This window comes from Tachysurus fulvidraco, chromosome 19 (genome assembly GCF_022655615.1).
Source record: "Tachysurus fulvidraco isolate hzauxx_2018 chromosome 19, HZAU_PFXX_2.0, whole genome shotgun sequence".
Taxonomy (NCBI): Eukaryota; Metazoa; Chordata; class Actinopteri; order Siluriformes; family Bagridae; genus Tachysurus; species Tachysurus fulvidraco.
In genome coordinates this window covers 865,315-882,954 of record NC_062536.1, presented here as the reverse complement: position 1 = coordinate 882,954, position 17,640 = coordinate 865,315, and the positions used below count along the sequence as shown (strand labels likewise).

General features: G+C 37.7%; 1 pseudogene; it reads right to left on the bottom strand.

Moving 5' to 3' along the window:
• Window positions 1-17,640, bottom strand: part of LOC113663809 — a 78,425-nt pseudogene that overhangs the window by 34,475 nt on the left and 26,310 nt on the right.

Below are 17,640 nucleotides of genomic sequence, written 5' to 3'. Positions count from 1 at the left end.
TTGGTTTATAACCCCTCATTCATATACTTTTTACATACACAGGAAAAATGGCAGAGTAATTTTTCCAGAGATAATATTCTTTTCCTCAAAAATTGCTCTATTTTGAGTGTACAGAGTAAAATGTGTGAGTAGAGTGATAGCAAAATTACAGAGTAACTGTGACTCCTCCCCATTGTCTCCTCACAAAGTTTAATTTATTTGCCATTACTGTACACGGTCATCCAGCGTTGCAGCTTGTGAAATCAGAATAGAAGGCACATTTCTACTAGATACCTCTGTTTTGAGCTCATATCAATATCCAGATCGAATTTAATTTTAGAACTTTGCTTAATTTAGAAGTCTGACTAATCATGAAAGCATATAGTTAATATATAGATTACAAATGTAATGAACCTTAAATAACACCGGTGAAATAGCAAACTGTTTATTAAATGTTTGTAAGCTAAATTATTGTGGGGAGGATCATGTTGTGCACCACATGTACTTGACTCCGTAAAGAGTTAACAGCCTTAACTGGATTGCTGGAGGCCATTTTATGTGCATTAGCCCTATTCGGACTCTAATTTCTCACGGTAACATAAGATATTATCAATATTTACAGGGGCTATTCGTTGTTTTTTTTTTTTGCATCTGAATCCAGAATGTTGTACGCTTTCATTCACAAGCTCGTTTTTGGGCTTTTGAGCATTGATTAAAGAATATTGTTTTGCGAGTGTTAGGGCGCTCACACTGAATTTGCATATTCCTCAGCAAATGTGCCATTATTGTGGAACATTGTGCAATGACCTTGCGCTTTTTGTATATGGACACGTTTATTCGTACAAAACCCACTCCTAAATTGTGAATAAATCACCATCTGAATGCATGAGTTTTATCTTCATCTGACAGTGAGTATTATTGCCTTGTGTTCGTCTTTTTGCTTCCTTCAGGATGCAAACCAACAACGTTGTCAGAGTGAAGTTCAAAGATAACAAAAAATATACTATTTCTTCAAAACCTTTTATGTTTCAAACATTTTTGGAATGTGGTAAGAGGAGAAACTTTAACATTGTTGATATCATTAATACTTTTCCTTCTAAAAATTTTAATAGTATTAAACTAAGTTTATGGTTGTATCTTATGGGGTATAAAATAACTCTAAGCTCCTGTCATTGCTGGTTTTTGTTAATTTGGCAATGGATTGTCATCCTTCAGTTGGCAAGAAATTTTATCTTCCTACAGTACAATGGATGTGAAAGTCTTTGATGACTCAAAGACAGAGGTTGATGAGGAAGCATTTGAATACCTGCTGACACGACCAGACCTTGGTGTCATAGAAATTTTGATGGTAAATTGTTTTACATGCTTATACATTTTTGTGTTTATTTTCAGCAATATTCACCAATTTATTTTTGCATAGACTAATGTGTTTATTCTACTAATTCTCAATAGCTGTATAGCATGATATAAAAATAGTATGAATGGTTAATCAAACTATAGGTATGGTTCATATTAACCGTTTTAAGCTTAAGCTCAGTAGGAGATACCGAAGGCACATCAGAGTCTGACGACACAGCAATTTTGATTAGGAGTCCTAAAAAAAATCAAGCAGAGAAACATCTTGCTCAAGTAAGGATCACCATTCTTGTCCATGAATTACATCTATATAGAATTACTTAAATATTAAAGATATTTGGAACTATATACACTTGCCAGTTGTTATTTTCTCATCTTTGCTCAATATTATATCATCCCTTCTTTCAGATGATCGAAAATATACTAAAGACCAGCCCTGGAGGTGAAAAGATTGCAAGTGATTACGCTCGCACTAAAAGTCTGTCAGATAGCCGAAGACGCGACATGGTGAAAATCCTGGTAGCATATTTGACAAATGAACATGGGTACATGTTTATACAGTACCTTGTAAATTATTGTTTCTGATGTTATGGGTTGTAATTGGTTTATGTTTGTAGAACAAGGCCTTCCCGACACTTGAAGGAACAATATGCAAAGGGAATCATCTCCCTCTTCCCAAATTTGGCTGACCCCAGGAGCAAACCTGGCTATGTTAGTAGCTGTTGCCTCTCAATCTATTTGATTTACAGAAACAGGATTTACTATATCTTGCAAAATAAATACTAGTTACAGTATAATTGAAGTGGTATTTATTTTCTTAGTCTAGTAATGTATAACTGTGAGGTCTGTTTGTTCTGGTCATAGGAACATTATTACAATGCAGAAGATAGAAGTGGATTTTTGGCATGGAGACTTAAAACTCTGCAAAAAGAAGCATCGGAGGGTCGGATGAAACGCCCACGGCAATCACAAATAGGTGGGTGCAAGATTTGATGTTTAATCAGTGCTTGGCTGCAAGGCTTGTTCAACATTTTATTATTTTTTAATGAATATGCAACATTTGTGACTTGTATTTGAAGTATTCATTTGTTCTATAGTGAGAATGAGGTCACCTGTTACAAAATATAATTGCTTTTCTTTTTGAATGTGAACATGTTTTTCATAATCTCTAAGGGTTGGAAAATTGAAATGTCATTCTGGGATATATATTAATGTTTTACATGTTATTTTCTGTAATTTATCTTCTTTGATGTTAATGTGTTGAGCTTTAAAAATAAAAAGAATTACAAATGTGGTTTTCATATTGTCTTAAACAATTTCAGGAGGGCCAACTGCTGAAAGGTATCCCTGCAAAGGAGATATTTTGTTAAATGATGAACTTCAGTGTCAGGAAGCAATTGCCCTGATGAAGCAGGGCAATTGCCTATCGCCAGAAGGCGATAATCAGACCTATCGCCAGAAGCTGCTTCACAACCCTAAAGAGTCAATTGATATTCTATCAATTTTCCCACGATTCCAGGATATACCAGGCTTGGTATGTGAGAATTATAAATATAAAATCAAGTTCAATTGTTCTGCCGTAACACAGACTTAGGTAAACAAACTTAGTTCCTACTGTGGTACTGACTTTTATTACCTTTGGCAGATTGATCAAGATTTTAGACTTCTATTTGGTGATGCAACCTCTGCAAAGTTGTTGGAGAAGTGGTCCACCAGCATAAAACCAAAGGTTATTGCCCAGAGCCATGGCCTCACACAGACTTGTGAGCTCCAAGACCTCATCCAAAATGCTGAAGCCAATGAAGTTGAAGAAGGTAACTATATTGTGCTATAGCTTAAGTTAACTAAGATGAAATAACGTTTCAAATGTGGTCACAACTTTACCCATTAGACATGCATGTTTCATACCAACTTGTAATGGGTAAACTGTATGAAAATCACTTGTTGCTCTAACATTTCTACCCTTTTGTGCACAAGGGCCACATACAGGAGTTGCAGATTGTATGACAGCATACATCTGTAGTCAAGACAGTTCATAATATTAGTAAATACTGTTAATACTAGTTAATGTATTTATACAGGCTCATCTTCCAAGTAATGTTAAGTCAAGTGAAACTGAGTAGGATGGTATGTTCAACACCTTCTAGCTAAAAACCAAACTTACAAGCCTATAAAAGAAATCACTTTGTTTTCCATGTCTCCTGGTTGGGACAGCGACATGTCGTCAATTCTGATTCTGGTTCACCTTTTGCCACCTTCAAGTTAAGGCCGCAAAAGACCGGGAAAAATATCAGCTATACAAGCATGTGATACTCTTGTGAAATTCATCAAGGTGAATGGATCAGATCAATTGACACTATTTTATACTGTTCCTTTACTGTGTGACCTTGAACTTGCTTATTTCTCAGACAGGTACTTAAAGACCATCTGTCCTCCAAATTCTATTATTCTTTTCTACTTCACACATACTTAGTAACAATCTATTGGAATCTCTCGGCAGTATGTACAGAAACTTTAGTGAAAGACATCAATGCATCTTTATTCATGCTGCATTTTGACTTTAACTGTTAGGCCACATTGGCTCTATGTTTTCATTTTTTCACAGACTGGTACCAGTATCCAAGGGCACCTGGATGGAATTGGAAAAAGTCTCCAGCCATATCTACTTGCTGTTGGACCAAAGAAAAGTAGGATCTAGAGTTGGTTTATTGGAATTGACCAACATGCTATACCATGCAAGGCCTCTAATTCACTGGCCTGTGTTGATGAGCTTTTCAAAGTTCACTTTGTCTTTGGCACCTCATACTGTCAGCAATTGACAAATGTGTACATCTTTCTGCAAACCACTGTTTATGATCTAGATTTTGAAGTCACTAAGGTGAATCCCAGAGTCAGTGAGTTGAGAGCTAGAATGCTCCAGTTACCAGATGATTTGTTTCATTTGTATAAGGGGGCCACTTCCCTTATAAGGCACTATAAGTTAGTGCATGGCCTTTGTTCAGGGAAAAGACTTAAATTAAATGTGCTCAAAAAGGTTGTTCACATGTTTACCATAGTTTTTCTGGATTACGAAAGCATCTCAGTAAATGTTGTGCAATTGACAGTTCATGCCTCAATACTGGTGAAAGCTCATCCACTGCCAACTCCATTTTATTAGGTGATGTAGGTGATTTACCAAACACAAATTTAAACTGTGAGTCTGTACCCCTAAAAACAAATATAGTAGACAGTTGTGCAACAGTGGTAGCTGAACTTGCTGGTGTCGCAGAGACATCTTTTAACTATGTTGTTAGTGCTTTAGAAGAAGTGATTGGAGACATTCATAGTGAAACTCGAGAATCTGTGCAAAACAGCTTATCTTTAGAGGAGCCCATAAAAAGTATTGTTGAGTCACAAATTGACCAGTGCTTTAATAAAATGCTAAATCCTTTTGTGGCAATGAACACTGAGAGCAAGAGAATGCAGTACTTTTTAGAGAAATACAGAAAATTAGATCCTGTTGAATATGTTCTCGGAGCAATATTTTCTACAAGATATAACAGAACAACTGGAACCTTTGCCCAAACCATTGTTAAGGATAAATATCTATATATACCAATTATAGAGACATTATAGTCCATTTATAAGCACCCTAAAATTAAAGATATGATGGCGAGAGACTCACAAAAAAATTTATGACATATCTTTATGACATACACGATGGAGAGTTCTTTAAGAATCATGAACTCTTCTCAAAACAAAGGCATGCAGTTCAGATCCAACATTTTTTGATGAATTTGAATGCATAAACTCCCTTGGATCAAAATGATGAATACATGAGTTAGGAGCTATCTACAGTATTTTACCCTTAGAAATATGTCCCCTAAATACAACTCCAGCTTACTAAATATCCATTTAGTCGCTTTATTTCATGCACAAGATATCAAAATATATGGGTTTGATAAAATACTAGAGTCGCTTGTCCAGGATATCTCAACACAGATTCCTTTATTTGATCATGCAGTTTATGGAACCATTGTCCAAATTATTGGTGACAACCTTGGTGTCCATACCATACTTGGTTTTATGGAATCGTTTAGAGCTAGGTACTGTTGCCACTTTTGCCTGCTAGAGAAAGAAAACTTTCAGACAGTGTTCAGTGAAGATAGTCCAAGGATGTCAATGCGAACTAATGAACTTCATGCAGTACACTGCCAGGGAATGCAGAGCAATCTCAGTCTTCCTTATGTAATGGGAGTAAAAAAGTATTGCCTTTTAAATTCTTTGCAATATTTTCACACCACTGCATATTTTTCAGTTGATATTATGCATGATATATTAGAGGGGGTTGCAATATGAGATGAAATTACTTATTCAGCACCTGATTGGCAATTAAACCACATCAGCAGAAGTACACAGAAGAATTCAGAGTTTTAACTATGGCTTTATGGTGGAGAGGGTTCCAATGACATGGGCTTAAATGCCACTCAGAGCTGGTGTTTACTGCGTTATCTGCCCATTATTTTTGGAGATATTGTGTGTCCTATTGATCAGCACTGGTATTTGTTCATATTGCTTCAGTATAGTGTTTTCTTCGGTTATATCCACTGGTATTACCATTTATTTGAAACATCTGATTGCAGAGCAGTGTTGTATAAAGTACTTGAAAGCAATGCTTTCTACAAGTATAAGTATTGTACTAGAAAAAGGCTTTGGTAGAAGTGAAAGTCACCTTTTAGAATATTACTCAAGTAAAAGTCTTAAAGTATCTGATATTTACTGTACTTAAGTATCAAAAGTAATTTTCTGATATTTAATGTACTTAAGTATTTGAAGTAAAAGTAAAAAGTAAAATTTCAGTGATTTTCGGTAGGTATAAAAGGCACTTCATTTGGTAGGAAGAATCTTTCATTCCAATGTACAGAAATATTTCTTGCAAATGGGGTGGCCAAGGCAACTTTAGGGGGTCCACAGACTATGACATAAACTACCCTAACAAGGAGCATGGATGAATCCCATAATTACTCATTAGAGGTTGAATATATCTCTCATATTCTATTTTATAATTTATAATACATTGTTATAATTTTATCTTGTTAATGGCACACATAAATCAACACCTAATTACATTTTTATGTAAAGCTTAAACTGATGAAACCATCTATAACAAGCTAAACTTAAATTCTGAACTGGACATGTGACTGACTAACTGAATGACTGCCTGGTGGGTTCTCAAACCTGTGGGTGGTTCTTGTGAAGTCTGACTACTAGCATCAGGCAGGAAGCTGCTCTGGGGTACTGTGCTGATGCGGGGGCTGGGGGTTGGGCTGGGGTCTGTTTGCACCTGATCTGTGTGTGTTTGCTTCTTTAAAAATAAGTCTGATATCTCTGCCTTTCTTTTCATTTTTTTTTGTCCCAATGTAAAAATATGACACATGGATATAATACATTTAAGCATCAAATACAGATTTTTTTAAATTAAAATTTTAAACTTTAACTACAAATCCCACTATAATAATTGCACTTTCAGCATAAATTACTACTTTAATCACCTTTATGATAGCTTTGGAATCTTTTGAGTAACATTACCAGATACATAGTTTAATAACAACACTGAGCTGTAAAACTAGTTACCTCATATTAGCTAAACAGTTAAAGACTTACACACAGACACTACACTGTATACGTGTATAACTAGCACAAATGTCATATTAATGTATGTTATGGCTAAACTGGGGAACGAACCGATCTATCTTGTCTGATTAATCTGTTAATAGCATCTAACTTCAATTTATATAGCGACATAACTTTCAAAATATTTTTCTGGAAAACTAAATCCTGATGTTTAATCTCAAAACTTACCGAAATTTGATGTTTTAGTATTAGTCTGTTACGGTATTCTTCTCTAGCTCTCAACCCTTTCTTGTCATTGATTGATGGATTTGAAATGTTGAGCGGCGCCGCGACAAAGCGTCAAACGAACACTTCTTTTGATAGGTGAAATGAGATGTCAATCAGCATCAAACTTCCAATGCTATCAAATAAAAATTCAGGGTGGCACCTGGGTTGGCCAATCAGATGTCAGGGGTGTTCAGTGCCACCCCAGACACCCCTCTGGCTCCGCCACTGCTCCTTTGACAACATAATGCTGAAATTGACCGTGCGGAGCTTGCGTAATTGCGTAATAATCTAGGACCGGTGATTGGCCAAACCTCCCTTATTACAGTCGCACACTTTTCTTATGATTTTATTTTGTAGTAACGAGTAACAAAGATGCTTAGTGGAAATATAACGGAGTAAAAGTATACATTTTATCTAGGAAAGGTAGTGGAGTAAAAGTGAAAGTTGACATAAATTTAAATAGCGAAGTAAAGTACAGATACTTGAAATTTCTACTTAAGTACAGTAACGAAGTATTTGTACACTGTTACATTGCAACACTGTTGCAGAGCACCACAGTTTGTTTAAGCATTTGTTCTCTGATAAGAAATTGTTGCCAAAGCATAATTTTATGGTGCATTACCCTAGTTAATTGGACCACTGCTACATTGTTGGTGCATGCATTACGAAGCAAAGCATAACATTTTTTAAAAAGCAGCTGAAAATCTTTAAAAACATAACAAAAACATTAGCAAAGAAACACCAGTGTCAAATGGCTTACATTTCGCAAACATTTGATCCAAATGATATGAATTAGGTCTTAAGAAAATGGTCCCCTTGAATAAAATGAAAGTTGGCACTGAGATAGCTGAGAAACTTATTGTGCCCATGTGGACTAAGGTCCTAAATGTGAAATGGGTCAAGTACTGTGGAAATATATATCAGTCAGGGTTAACAGTTTGAGTTGTGGTTCAAAATGACATGCCTGTATTTCATGTAATTTAGAATATTGTTGTCGAAGATAAACGTGTCCTTTTAATAACAACTGCACTGAAAACTGTTTGTTTAGTTGAACATATTCTTACTTACAAAGTTGCACATACCGTAGAAGCACCTTGTGTTTTGGATGTTAAGGATATTTTGCACCACAAACTGTTTGACATTCTGATGTCTTATGGTTGTGATTCTGATTTGTTTATTGTACCATATATTTACATGTAATTCATCCTGTTTGTCATATCGGAATCATTATGTTTTCATTATTGTTTTCTTTTTTCAAAATAAGCTTGAAAAATAAAATTTGTGAGACATGAGTATATCGTTTGTTCATTTTTCTTTTAAGACTGAAAAGCAAGTTTTTAATTTTAGGTCCTTTTAATGGGTAAACATGAATGGTGTAATTCAGAAGGATAACTTTGAATATAATAAGTTCTTTATAGGTCACTTAGAATTGATTATAAACAACTCTGGATGGGAAGGAAATTGTTGCAGAGTAAAGTCAAAGTACCTCTGAATAGATTTAAAAAGTAGCAGAGAAAACTTCAAGTAGCTCAGAACTGTGTAAAATAGTGCAAGAGTTCATTTGAAAAAAACACTAAATGGAGTCAAATATCACTTGAAAGAGTAAAATATTAACACTACATTAAGCATAATTGACTCTGGTAAAATGACTCTTTCAAAAGTCATATGTTATTTGGAATAGAGTAAAACTTTCTTCAATTTGAGTAAATTTTACTCTGGCAAATGTACTGTGTAGCCACTATGTAAACATGGGAAACAAAACAATTCCTTAGCATTTCACATTAATTCATACCAAGTGAGTTACTGTAGCATTATCCCTACCAGTATTAATACTGTAACATTATTTGTATCAGTATCTATACCAGTAACTATATCCGTATTCCTATCAGTATCAGTATCCACATCCATATTGTGTACCGGAGTCCCCAACTGCACCGGTGTCCACCGCCTGTAACAGTGTCCCCTGCCTGAATCAGTGCCCCCGCCTGAAACAGTGTCCCCCGCCTGAAACAGTGATCGTACCATTCACCGGAGGCAGTTTTTTATATGCATCCTTGTAGATTTCCTTGTAGTTACTCAACTTCCTGAAGTTAACGAGACCATTGTGCAACTGAACAACCTGCATATCATCATTATTGATCAGCCTCTGGAAGATCTGAAAGAGACAGAAAGTACCAGAGAGTAAAGATTTGTTGTCATCTCTTCCATAAGCAATCATTTTTCATCTAACAGGAAGTGAACCGAGAGACAGCGTTAGGAGACCTCATTGTGCAGGAAGTATTTTCTAATGGTCAAATTCAATCATTAAATAAATTGGTACACCAAAACATGGAAAATAGACTTCTATACCTCCCCTTTGTTCATGAAGGGTACGACAGAGGGCAGCTCAGCCAGGTTTCTCTCCTCTGAAACAGACCGCCCAAATCCAAGCAAACCATGGAGGAGAAAGAAAGCAAAAAAACTTCTACATATCTATTAATATTTACCATTAATTAAGACACAATATCTTATTTATAGGAAATTCTCTGAATAAACCATTCAAAAATTCCTCATTTGATTCCAAAACAGATCGTAAAAAATTCCCATGTGGCATCTATGGTATACACTTCCAGGAGGTGAAGTTTCCTTCTAGTATAAATGATTTAGATGAGAGGATTAAGCAAAATAAAGACTGAGATATCTTCATCATATTTTAAACCTCCCTATTCACAAAGTGTGCCAATAATTCTGGAGTACAAATGCCCCCGCCTGTAAAAAAGCACCTGTGTGTAACAGTGTCCCCACCTGTAACAGCGTCCCCTGCCTACACCAGTGTCCCTCGCCTGTAGCAGTGTCCCCTGCCTGTAACAGTGTCCCCGCCTGTAATAGTGTCCCTGGCCTGTAATGGTGTCCCCCGCCTGTAACAGCGTCCCCCGCCTGTACAAATGCCTCCACTTGCACCGGTGTCCCCTTCTGTAGCAGTATCCCTATTTGTATGAATGTCCATATCAGTAGCCCTATCCATATGTCCCGTTCAGTATCACTGGTGGTATGATTATTTGTATCAAAAGTGATGAGTAAAAACCCCACATCATTAGCGTTTTCACACCAATGTTAAATGATAATGCAGAAAAAAGCACAATACAGCTCAGCATTAACTCTAAATTGATTAACTAATTAGCTCCATCAATATTAATAACTCATTTGTCTTTTGAAAATCATATCACCAATATTACAAAAATGGCCTTCTTCCACCTTTGAAATATTGTCAAGCTGAGAAACATCCTGTCTGTATCTGATGCTGAGAAGCTAGTTCATGCATTCATGACCTCTAGACTAGACTATTGTAATGTATTACTACGTGCTTGTCCAATAGTTTTAATAGAGTAGTTATATAATAGAATATATATATATATATATATATATATATATATATATATATATATATATATATATATATATATATATATATATATATATATAGTGAGTCACTCACTATATATAATCACTCACTCACTCACTCACTCACTCACTCATTTTCTACCGCTTTCCAAACTACTCTGGTCACGGGGAGCCTGTGCCTATCTCAGGCGTCATCAGGCATCAAGGCAGGATACACCCTGGACGGAGTGCCAACCCATCACAGGGCACACACACTACACTATTCACTCACACACTACGGAAAATTTTCCAGAGATGCCAATCAACCTACCATGTCTTTGGACCGGGGGAGGAAACCCCCGAGGCACGGGGAGAACATGCAAACTCCCCACACACAAGGCTGAGGCGGGAATCGAACCCCAACCCTGGAGGTGTGAGGCGAACGTGCTAACCACTAGGCCACCGTGTCCCCTGTTGACATATATATAGGCTACAGTTCATCCAAAATGCAGCTGTCAGAGTTCTTACCAGGAGAAGATCAAAGTATGACCATATAACCCCAATTTTATCATCTCTACACTGCTACCTGTTAAGTTTAGAATTGATTACAAACTGCTGCTACTTACATACAAGGCTCTTAATGGTTTATCTCCCATGTATATAACTAGTCTTCTAACACGTTACAATCCTTCACACTCTCTGAGATCACAAAACTCAGGACTCCTGTTAGTTCCCAATATCAATATCAAAATTTACTAAAAGGTGGTAGGGCATTTTCGTATTTAGCTCCCAAACTTTTGAATAGTCTTCCTGACAGTGTTCGGGGCTCAGACACACTTTCCAAGTTTAAATGTAGATTAAAAACTTTTTATTCAGGCGTACACTTAAAAATTCCCATAATTTTGCTCTAATACATCTGATGAAATGCAAGTTATCATCTAGTGCTTGCTAATATTATGAACTGCAGCCACACTAATTCCTCTCCACGGCTTCTCTTTTTCTACCCTTCCCGAGGAATCCAGAAATTGTACCAGCTCATCTCCATGATCATCTCCACTGTCTTGTTCAGCTCCAGGTTGTGAAGACTGTAACAGACAGCCAGCAATTCAACCTCCAATCTGTAAGCAGACTCGTCACCCTCCTTGATGAGGCCGATCAATGTGGTGTCATCTGAAAACTTCAGGAGCTTGACACAGGGGTGTGCAGTCGTTTGTGTACACGGAGAAGAGCAGTGGGGAGAGGACACAACCCTGAGGGGCACCAGTGCAGATGATGCGGGTGCTGGATTTTAGTTTTCCCAGTCGCACTAGCTGCTGCCTGTCTGTCGGAAAGCTGGTGATCCACTGACAGACAGAGGAGGGCACGGAGAGCTGGCTTAATTTGGGCTGGATGAGTGATGGGATGATGATGTTAAAGGCAGAGCTGAAGTCCACAAACAGGATCCTCACATAAGTCCCTGGTCTGTCCAGATGCTGCAGAATATAATGCTGTGCCATATTGACTGTTTGTTCTGTAGGCCAACTGCAGAGGTTCCAGTAAGGGTCCAGTGATGTCCTACAGATAAGCCAAAACCAGTCTTTCAAATGATTTCACGTTAGAGCCACAGGTCTGTAGTCATTAAGTCCGGTAATTTTGGGTTTCTTTGGGACGGGAATGATGGTGGAGCTTTTTAAGCATGAGGGGACTTCACACAGCTCCAGTGATCTGTTGAAGATCCGTGTGAAGATGGGGGCCAGCTGAAAACCTGGCACAAATCATCCTCACTGAACTGAATTTTAGGTGTGGTGGAGTCGAGGGTTACAGGAGGTATGAATTGGGCTTTTTCAAACCTGCAATAGAACTCGTTCAAGTCGTCACTGTAATTCACCACAGTGCGGGGGATGGTGTTGTGTAGTTGGTAATGCCTCTCAGACCTTTCCACACTGAAGTTGAGTCATTAGAGGAAAACTGAATCCGTAGCTTTTCGGAATAGTTCCTCTTTGCCACCCTGATCTCCTTTTCCAGTGTGTATTTGGCCTGTTTATACAAGACTCTTTCCCCATTTCTGTAAGCATCCACTTTGGCCTGATGGAGCTGGCTGAGTTGTGCAGTGAACCATGGTTTATCATTGTTGTAAGTTAAGTGAGTCCTGGTAGGACTACACACATTCTCACAGCTGACATATGATGTTACAGTCTCTGTGAGCTCGTCCAGGTCGGTGGCAGCAGCTTCAAAAACAGTCCAATCAGTGAGAGAGAGGCAGGCTTGTAGATCCTGCTCCGCTTCCTTAGTCCATCTTTTTACACTCCTTAATACAGGTTTAGCTGATTTCAGTTTCTGCCTGTAGGTCAGTATGAGATGAACTAAGCAGTGATCAGAGAGCCCCAGAGCTGCCTGTGGGACAGAGTGATATTCATCCTTTATTATAGTGTAGCAGTGATCCAGTGTGTTACTGTCTCTGGTGGGACATGTAACATGCTGTCTGTATTTTGGCAGTTCACGTGAGAGACTCATTTTATTAAAGTTCCCAATAATCATTATTACAGAGTCCGGGTGTTGTTGCTCACTCTCTGTCACCATATCAGCGAGTGTCTGTAGGGCCGAGCTCACGTGCGTTTACGGAGGGATGTAAACACTCACCAGAATAAACAAGCAAAATTCCCGTGGCGAATAGAACAGTTTGCAGTTAATGAAGAGTGTTTTAAGATCGGTACAGCACATCATCTTTAACACAGTTACATCAGAACAACACCTTGGGTTACACACGTCCCGCCTCCGTGCAATTTCCCCGTTGATTCCGCGTCGCGATCCACTCTAAAGCAAGGTTTCCGTGAAGCAGAGAGCAGCAGAGTTAGAAAAATCCTTATTTGTCGGGGTGAGCAGAAGGAGTTTGTCAATTTTGTTGGGTAGAGAGCGGAGATTCGCCAGATGGATGCTAGGCAGTGGTGTTCTTAAACAACGCTGTCTGAGTTTCACGATTGCGCCGACACGCTTCCTCTGTGCACGTCCTGAAGCATTTAAACAGTGCAGCCGCTCTGCCAACTACAATATTCATCAAGATGTCGGAATACTCATAAACCGGGGTAAAGATCTTTTGGTGTGTACTGCGGAATGTTCAGTAGTTCATCCCTGGTGAAACTGATCAGATTTTCTTGACACAGAACAGGAAGAACTAACAAAAACAGAGCAAACACTGAGGAGCTAAGCACTGAGCCATCCGCAGTACCATCTTGATCAGACTGTATATTTATAATCACACCCTCCAGTGTCACCCAAATGAGGATGAGGTTCCCCTTTGAGTCTGGGTCCTCTCAAGGTTTCTTCCTTTACCATTGAAGGGAGTTTTTCCTCACCAAAGTTGCCTAAGACTTTGCCTAAGACTTTGCTAAGACTATATATATATATATATATATATATATATATATATATATATATATATATATATATATGTATACATATATATATGTACGTATATATATATATATATATATACGTACATATATATATGTATACATATATATATATATATATATATATATATATATATATGTACGTATATATATATATATATATATATATATATATATACAGAAATATCTCGAGATACAAGTTTAATTCATTAGGTGACCTTGATCGTATCTCAAAACAATTTTCCCCATTTAAATTAATTGAAATCACATTAATCCGTTCCAGCTCGCAAAATTCCACCCCAGTTGTTTTGTTTATGTGTTTTGAATATGAAAAATGTAGTACCTGCATTTATAAATGACAAATATTGTATCAAAACATACAGTAATAAAAGAGAATGTTAAAAAAATAAACTGATTTTACTTTATGGAAGATGAGGGAGGAGTAAGGGAGTAAGGGTTGAGGGAGGAGTAAACAGGCGGAGGATTTAGGAGGAATTACACTTTCACTTTCATTCACTTACTCGCTACTGTACACTCTTAATGCTACTTTACACTTAAATAGAACTTAACTAAACTTCACTAAAATTAACGAAATTAAATCAAGCATCACGTTAGTTCAGGCAGGCCACGTTGTCAAGCATGCATCAGCTGTTAATCACTGGATTCTTGCCCAGAACAGAACCAAACCGCCAACACTAACTATGCATATCATCTAATAAATTGTCTTTTGACAAAGTGCTCCTGAAAGAACTAAAATTCTCTTAACTTAACTGAACTTAATTGCTACAATTTCTGTTTTTACAATTTTGCTTAATTTTCTTCATCGCTTTTCTCTTCACTTGTTTTTGCCTTTTTTGTCACTTTCCTCACTAACAGGTTATTTCCTCACAGGTCGTTTTAATAAAAACCTGTCCGGTCGGGCATATCGGATGCGGTGTAGTTGCACAAGTTCAAATTTTTTAACGGATCCAACGCTCAAAACGGATCCGGAAATTACGGATGGAGCACAGGTGGTTGTGGGTGATCTTTGTATCTCACGGCAAAAATTTGCTCGAATCACTGGTTGTATATTAAAAATTTGTATGTCAAAGCACTCGTATCTTGAGGTATCACTCATATATATATATTATATTAATCTTAGATTTCTGTATTATAATCTGTATTCTAAATTATTAATCTGTATTCTGTATTATATTAATCTTAATATTATTCTTTACATTAACCTTTTGCATTATGTTAATGTTCTGTGAAGCTGCATTGAGACAATGTCAATTGTTAAAAGTGCTATACAAATAAAATTGAATTGAATTGAACTCATCAAGGCATTATCAGAAAATCAGTAAATCACATAGACTGATAAACACAGCAGGATCTCACCTTTTAGAGCGAAGGGGTCCATACGACTTGTCCTCCACACGTGTCGAGCAGAAAGAACATACAGCGTGAACTGTTTAGAACAAAAAACAAAATAGGATACAGATGTTGAGATGTTCATCAAGAAAACAAATAGAGTTGTTTTCACATCACTGATTTTAATAATTTACATGTTCATTAAATTTATATAAAAGTTCATCATCCTAACACAAAAATGCTTTTTTAAGAAAAATTCAAATTAAATATAAAATTATTTGTTGTTCAGCTTATTTTTTTCAGTCTTAATTGAAATGGCTAACTTGGGATTTAGTTTAAATCTCAGTTTTAATTGTTGTTAGTTTTGGTTGAATTTGTTATAAACAGAGACTTCCCTAAAGGTAAAATAAACATCTCCTTAAAGAAAATAAATAAAGAGTACATTACAATTTGCAGCTGCACTACAGGCAGAGCTGACCAATCAAAATGCAGCTGTTGTTTATTCTCTGGATTACTTTGGTTAACAGAGACATACAGTATGACGAGTGTCTGCACCTTATCAGCATTGATCTTGACCTCGTCAGACAGCCAGTGACCCTTGGGGCAGAATGGCCTGCTGATGTCCCTCACCTTCAACATCTTCAGTAGGTTGGCGCTCACCTGAAACAAAAAAAGGTTATGCAATAAACTGTGCATAATAAAAACACACGTACCGCAGTTTTAAATTCTGTTCTTTGCTCAGTGGCTGACCTTCTGATCGCCTAAATCGAGGCATAAAGAGATAAACTTTTGTAAGTATTTCTCTAACACATTGTAACATAAGTGTCTAGTACTGTTTGATATGTTCTACCATGTCCACAGAGCAGAGGTCACAATCCCAGTAACCTCATCTACTCATCTGTTGTGTAAGTCTAACACAGTGGTGGTAGGTGGGCTCTGGAACTGCCAGTCTGCTGTAAAGAAAGCTGATTTTATCTCTGCTTTAACTTCCCATTACTCCTTTGATTTTCTTGCGCTAACAGAGACCTGGATATCACCACAGAACAATGCTACACCAGCTGCTTTATCCTCTGCCTATGCTTTTGCTCACTCACCACGAGAAACAGACGGTGGTGGTGGTACAGGTTTATTGTTGTCAAAGAGATGGTGCTTTACACCTCTCCTCTTGTCTCATTTAACCATCTCCTTTTTTGAATTCCATTCCATTTCAGACACATTTCCAATAAACCTTGTTATCATTGTTGTCTACTGCCCTCCTGGTGCCCTAGGAGACTTCCTGGAAGAAATATCATGGACCTTTTTAAACTACAGACATGACTGCTACTCCACTACACATCTCTGATCATCACCTGGTGTCCTTCACCATCACTTTCCCCATCCTACCTAAAACTACCTCTCACCCCCTCGCTCTTACCCACCGCAACCTTCACTCTGTCTCCCCTCCTTCTGTAGCTTCTGGCACTGTTTCTTCTCTTCCTGATCCTGAGTCATTTTCCTTACTACCCTTGGACTCAGATACTTTCCTCTCATTTCTTTCCTCAACTATGGACTTTCTCTGCCATCTGTCCACTAAACCCAAGAAAACTTCTTGTTCTGCTCCTTGGCTTTCAGATGTGTTGTGCAACAATAAAAGAGAGCTAAGATCATCAGAGAGAAAGTGGAAGAAATCACAACTTGATGCAGATCTTGATTATTACCGTACACTCCTTGCCAAATTCTCCTCAGATGTGACTTCTGCCAAGACTTCCTTCTACAAAGAAAAGCTTGAAGCTTCGTCACAAGATCCTCAGAAGCTCTACAACATCATCTCTTCTCTACTCAATCCCCTGGCTACACCTTCTTCATCCTCCCTGACTGCAGAAGACTTTGCTTCTTTCTACTATGAGAAGATTGAGGAAATCTCCAGGTCCTTCACTTCTGCCATGACTGCACTTACATCTCACAGTATGGATTCCCCCACTCTTTTGATGTATCATTTCTCAACTGTAGCAGCAGAAGAGATTTTACAACCCGTCCAGTCTTGCAATCCTACCACCCACCCAGTGGATCCACTCCCTTCCACTATGCTCCAGACCATCTTGCAAGACCTTCTGCCCATCATTACCACTATCATCAATAGATCCATCTGGTCAGGTACCAACTACTTTTAAGAGAGCAAGGGTTATTCCCATCCTAAAGACACCTACTCTGGATCCATCAGACATCAGTAACTACAGACTGGTATCACTTCTATCATTTCTTTCAAAAATTCTTGAACGCATTGTCTATAATCAACTGTGTGTCTATCTCTCACAGAACAACCTCCAAGATCCCAACCAGCCTGGCT